The 6,503-nt window shown below is 52.3% G+C and overlaps 1 protein-coding gene across 1 annotated transcript in view; it reads right to left on the bottom strand.

The window, feature by feature from the left end:
* TBC1D14 (TBC1 domain family, member 14) overlaps positions 1-392 on the bottom strand; it is a 148,297-nt gene extending 147,905 nt beyond the window's left edge. The window contains exon 1 of the mRNA XM_012002160.1: positions 131-392. The gene's annotated coding sequence lies outside the window, so the exon portion shown is untranslated. The remainder of the gene's footprint in view (positions 1-130) is intronic.
* Positions 393-6,503: the final 6,111 nt, after the last annotated feature.

Genomic DNA, 6,503 nt, shown 5'->3' with positions numbered 1-6,503 from the left:
CCGCGGGCCTCCGGAGCGGCGTCGCCAGCCCTTTTTTCTCCCGAGGGCCAACCGGAGTGGCGAGGGACTGCCTTGAGCGGGCCTTTGTGCCTGCAGAGCCCCGACGGACATCCAACAGGGGACCCCTTACCTGGTCGGCTGCACCCGCAGCCATCTTGGAAGTGGGAAGCGGCCGGGAGGGGGAAGGGGCTCGAGCGGGCAGGGCTCAGGCGTAGGGAGCCGAGCGGCGGAGCGCATCGATGGGGCGCCCATGTCCCGGCCGGTGTGCGGGAGACGGCCCGGGCCCCGCTGCGGAAGGGAAGGTCTGCGTGACACCGGAGCTCAGGCCCCGCCGCGGTGGTCTTGGGAGCGGCGCCGTGGCGTCCTCCCAGCCGGCCTCAGTCTCAATCTATAAAGGGCTTTTCCGAACGTTCTCTCTTATCACGCTGTGACACGGTGCCTGGCGCTGTAGTTCCCAAACTGGTCTGCACTTTAGCATTGCCTGCAGAGCTCTTAATATTCCGAAGCCCAGGCCGATTAAGTCACAGTCTCTGAAGATGACATGGAAGCATCATGAGTTTGGGAAGCTATGTAATGTGCACGCGGATTTGGAAGCCACTGGCCTGGCGTTATCTGCTTAGTTGGCCTCAAAACATTGCACAAACTCCAGAGACGGGATCTATGATCAGAGCCATTGTACAAAGCGAGAAACGAACTCAGAGATGAAGCCCTCCGCCCAAGGACCCGGTGGGTCAGTAGCTGAGAGGGGCAGAAACCGGGTTCCCTGCCCCAGGGCCCTCCACAAGTTGGTAGACAGAAGCCCCTGTTGACGGGCACTGGGTCTTCATTCCCCTTCTAGACTGTGGGTTCCATGAGGAAAGCCGGGATTATCTTGTTTACTGCTATTTTCCCTGGACGTGGCAAATAGTAGGTATTTGACTGTTTATTGGGTTGTCCTTAGATTCTGGGGACTTGAGGGCAAGAGGAGAGACCCAGCGCTGGGAGCCAGAAGGCCTGGATTTCCACTTGGCTTTGGCTCCTGCCAACCGGGAGCCCTGAGGGGTGTCATTGGCAGATAAATTACCAGAGAGGAAACCCAGGAGAGACTGACTACAGCCCAATCTAACGGAAGACTCAGCCACTCAGAAAGGTCAGGGGCAGGAGGAGTTTTCCCATTACAGGAAGCATCTGGAAGCATGAAATGGAAGATTTGTCTCTGCTGCGGTCTTTAGGGATGGGCTAGGGAACCCCGAACTTGGGTCTCCCCTCCAGCTCGTGGCTGTAAAAACCCTCACCATCTATGAGATATGACGCAGAAGCAAGAGGGATTTTTAAAGGCCATCTCTTGAAAGCAAACATTAACATCCCTCGCAGTGCTGCATCATAGAAGCTTTATAAATGCTTAAATTTCTGGGGGTTTTAAGTAAAAATAATACGAGGCCTCCTTCATACCTCTTAAAACAAGGCCTCCCCAGCTTTTTCTAAGTAAACCCTAGTGGAAAAGTACAGACTGCTTCAGTCGTGACTTAATTAGCAATTTAATGCGTTGGATTAATAGATCTGCTTGGGGCTCCCAAATCCCTTCCAGCCCTAATTCTGAGTCTTAGGGTCTAAAGCCCTACAATGACAAGGAACCATTGTTCTGTATCCAGAACCAAAGTCTGTGGTCCTGCAGATTTGCACCTGGCGCCCTCTGCCTGCCTTTTCCTCACTGGCCATCCTGCTGTGCCCACCCCTTCTCTCCCGGAGCCTGTCATCACCTGCACCCGCAGCGTGATTTGACCCACGCCTTACCTGTTGCTCTCAGCACCCAGACATGCTCTAGACAAATCTTCATTGCAACTTGAGTCTGACAAAATTAAGAACACGGCGAACAGGATTTAGCCATGTGGCTGTGGGTGGCCACTTCACCTCTTAGCACCTCCCTCACCTTCATCTCTGATGTGCAGGTAATCCCGGGATCAGGGCAGTAAGCCCTGGATCTCAGCTCTGCTGGCTGCTAAACTGGTCCTTGGACGTCGACCCCCATCATAACTGGCTATGAAGCCATCTCATTCCCCATGCAGACTCTACCTGAGGTTTCCAGAAGGATTATCTCCCCCAAGTAAAGCCATCACTTAGTGTGGGCAAAAGCCAGGCCTCTTGGCGCCCCCTCATCCGTTCCAGGCAAAGGACCTACGCATGGGAGCCCCCAGGCTAGCTAACTCCTCAAGTCTCCAGGAAGCCTCCCCTGCTCCACCCCAACCCTCCCATATGTACAAGAAACATGGCGTCTCCACCTCCCAAGTTGAGTTGTAGTGAGGTTTAAACAAGTCTAAATTAAATGACAGTATCTAGCATGTTTGGAGAACTCTTAGCACGCCCCCCCTCTCCTCAGACACCGCATTGAGGGACCTTTTCCAGCCTGACCTCGGAGCTTCCCGAAGCTTGCTAGGCAGGAGGGGCTAGCTCACCTTGGAGTTGGGGAGGGGAATGCCTTTCCCAGGGTGTTCAGTGTCCATAGAAGACAGTCCTGAGCACCCACTCGGTGTCCGCTCGTGCTGGGTGCCGGGGACACCAGGGTGACCCACAGCCCACAACTCCTGCTGTTTTAGGGCTTCCAGGACAGACAGAGGTGGCATCTTGAAAATGCAGCCTTGGCCCAGCACTGTGGCTCATGCCTATAATCCCAGCACTTTGGGAGGCCAGGGTGGGCAGATGTCTTGAGTCCAGGGGTTCAAGACCAGCCTGGGTGACATGGCAAAACACCCCATCTACCAAAAAATAAAAATAAAAAATAAAAAAATTAGCTGGGCTTGATGGCACACACCTGTAGTCCCAGCTACTTGGGAGACTGAGGCAGGAGGATCGCTTGAGCTGAGGAGGCGGAGGTTGCAGGGAGCCAAGATCACACCACTGCACTCCAGCTTGGGTGACAGAGCGAGACCCTGTCTCAGAAAAAAAAAAAAGAAAAGAAAAATGCAGCCTTGTCCCCTTGCAAGGAAAACGGTTATCTGACCAGAGGCGTGTCTCAGGAGAGTCGTCACCAGGTGTGAGAGCTGGCAGGACCCTTAGAGAACATCAGGTCCCCTCTGACTACTCAGAGGGAGAACTGAGGCCCACAGAGAGGTGTGCGGAATGGCCCAAGCTCAGGGGCGGTGGGAAGTGTGCACACAATAAGGCCAGAGGCTTCCTGCCCTGCCGAGCCCGCCCGCGTCTCATGAGATACCGGGGATCCGTCTAGTTTCCCCAACACACATTTTTGTCCCAGCTTTTCCTCAGCCCCTAGATGTGCGCTCCATTGTGGAATGGGTGCGTGACGCTTGCTGGTACCTGTGTCTCCACCTGGAGTCATCCCAGGTGCCCTGGGCTGTGCTGGCTGATTCACCTCTATTACCACAGTTGATCCACACAAGCTGCCAAGCTGGCACCTGGATTCTCCTTTTCCAGGCAAGGAAACAGGCACCAGGCGGTGAGGTCACTTAGCCCAGGGCCCCCAGCTCGACCCCCACGTCCAGAAGCTGCTGCCCAGTCTCCATCCTCCTTCCCAATCCCCTTGCCCTGGCTCCTGTTCAGAGTCACCAAGGGCGACAGCATGAATGAAAGTAGCAGCAGCTGTGATGCCACACAAGGAGTTCAACTGGGCAATGGGCCCATCCCTATGGGGCAGGGGCAGATTGAGAAGCATTAATTTCTTTCCAAAGAGCTTCCCTTTGGCCCAAGGGCTCTCAGGAGTCCATGAAGAAGCAGATCCTTTCTGCCTCCATAACTTGGAGTGTCATCTCCTTCACCATGGAGACAGGACTTCTCATTTTTAGGACACAATGCCTGGAATTGAGGTTTCTCTTGTTGGTTCTGGAAATTGAGCAGTATGAGGAAAAAAACAAAGGCAGGAATAGCCCAGATGGCTAGAGATCAGCAACCTCAGGCACACAGAAGACAGCAAGAGCCACCGAAATGGCAAAGTGCCAAGTAAGCAAGGGAGCTGCCGAGAACCTCTGCACTTGGTGGCAAGCAGCAGCACTCAGGCCCGCACACCAGAGCCCAGCCGCTGGTGTCTCACAGTTAACAAAGGCAGTTACCTGTGTCCTAGCTTGCGGTCCATTCTGAGCAGCAAATTCAGGGAGCCGGAACTCCTAGTAGCCGCACATTCACCACAGGGCAAAGGCATGGGTACCACAAAAGGAGGCACGAACAAAACATTCTAACACACAGAATTCCTTCAGTCTCATAACAGAACTGAAGGGAGCCATCCTTATATAAAATTATCGCCAAACTGAGGCAGACTGTCGTCAAAAAATGTTCACCACAGTTTTACCATTCATAAAATGGGAGCAGTCTCATGTTACAAAAGTAACATGGACATAATGTACATGTCCAGCAATGAGGGAAGGGAATGGAGTAACTCAAAAGGAGCCATCAGAAAAATCTTTAAAGAATTGGGCTGGGCATGGTGGCTCACGCTTGTAATCCCAGCACTTTGGGAGGCCGAGGCGGGTGGATCACGAGGTCAGGAGTTCAAGACCAACCTGGCCAACATGGTGAGACCCTATCTCTACTAAAAATACAAAAATTAGCCAGGTGTGGTGGTGGGCGCCTGTAATCCCAGCTACTCGGGAGGCTGAGGCAGGAGAATCCCTTGAAACCGGGAGGCGGAGGTTGCAGTGAGCCGAGATCGCGCCACGGCACTCCAGCCTGGCAACAAAGTGAGACTCCATCTCAAAAAAAAAAAAAAAAAAAAAGGAATTGACAACACTGAGGAAATGCAGAAATGCGGAAGCTAAAAGAGTCACCCTCGAGTGTAATCAAAGTATGTGAATGCACTCCATTCACAGCAATCAAATAAGATGAGAAGAAACACCAACATGGGCATCGCAGCTCAGGCAAGTATCTGCTGCCTGCGGGCTTTTTCCGTTGTTGTTGTTGTGTTTGAGACAGGGTCTGGCTCTGTCACCCAGGCTGGAGTGCAGTGGCACAATCACAGCTCATTGCAGCCTTGAACTCCGGGGCTCACACAATCCTCCCACCTCAGCCTCGCCAGTAAGTGAGACTACAGAGGCACACCACCATGCCTAGATAATGTTTTATTTTTTGTAAAGATCAGGCCTGCCTTTGTTGCCCAGGCTGGTCTCAAACTCCTGAGCTAAAGCCATTCTCCTACCTCGGCTTCCCAGAGTGCTGGGATTGCAGGCATGAGCCACCGTGCCTGGCCTAGGGAATGTTTTCTAAGCTCCTTTTCAGAGATGGGAAAACTGAAGCGCAGAGAGGTTGCTGTACCACTCATCAGCCGCAGATCAGGAAGCTCCAAAGCTCCAACTCATGATGTGCATAACGTGGAAAACAATGACTGAAAGGAAGTGTACCCATATTTCAGTGGTTACCTCTAGAAAGCAGTGTTACAAGTACAATGTAGTTTCTTTTTTGGACACATCTGAATTTGCCATTTTTGTTGTTGTTTTTGAGACAGGGTCTTGCTCTGTCGCCTAGGCTGGAGTGCAGCGCTCACTGCAACCTCTGCCTCCCAGGCTCAAGTGATCCTCCCACCTCAGCCTCCCAAGTAGCTGGGACTACAGATGTGCCCCACCACACCTGGCTAATTATTATTATTATTTTTGTTTCAGATGAAGTCTTGCTTTGTCACCCAGGCTGGCGTGCAATGGTGTGATCTCAGCTCCCTGCAACCTCTGGCTCCAGGTTCAGGCGATTCTCCTGCCTCAGCCTCCCAAGTAGGTGGGGTTACAGATGTGCACCACCACACCTGGCTAATTTTTATATTTTTAGTAGAGACAGGGTTTCATCATGTTGACCAGGTTGGTCTTGAACTCCTGACCTCAGGTGATCCACCTGCTTCAGCCTCCCAAAGTATTCGGATTACAAGCGTGAGCCACCGCACCCGGCCTATTTTTTGTTTTTGTTTTTTTTGTAGAGACAGGGTTTTGCTGCGTTACTCAGAGTAATTTCAAACTCCTGAACTTAAGTGATCCACCCACCTTGGCCTCCCAAAGTGCTAGGATTACAGGCAATAGTTACCGTGCCCAGCCTGCTTATATTTTTTTACTTTTAAATTTGCTCCCAACAAACATATGCTGTATTTATGCTATATGCTATGCTCACTGATGGGTAACCAGCAGGCCTAGAGAAGCACAGGAACCTGGGGCCATCAGACAAGGGTTCCCAGCCGTCTCCCCAAGGCCGAGAGAAGCAAGACAAGTACTGCTTCCATTTTATGGATGGGAACACTCAAGCTCCAGGAGGTTAAGGAATCAATACCGGGCCAAACAACTCTCACCGTTACTGGCAGCGAGGACAGTACAGCTGTGCGTCTGCTGGGCTGTGTGACCTGCCCTCTTCCGCAGCATCTCAGCCCCGACGCCTCCATTGTACTGGGGGCGCTTGAATCCAGGTAGATCTGGCTCAAAACCTAAGGTCACTCATTCCCAGAGCACCCCAAGTAATTGATTAGAAGAAATCAGTTTGTTTTTGTTTTGTTTTGTTTTTTATGAGACGGAGTTTCGCTCTTGTTGCGCGGGCTAGAGTGCAATGGC

The sequence above is a fragment of the Mandrillus leucophaeus genome, unplaced genomic scaffold, assembly GCF_000951045.1.
Source record: "Mandrillus leucophaeus isolate KB7577 unplaced genomic scaffold, Mleu.le_1.0 Scaffold68, whole genome shotgun sequence".
NCBI lineage: Eukaryota > Metazoa > Chordata > Mammalia > Primates > Cercopithecidae > Mandrillus > Mandrillus leucophaeus.
Note: the sequence above shows the minus strand (reverse complement) of the source record. Positions and strands in the feature narration are given on the sequence as shown.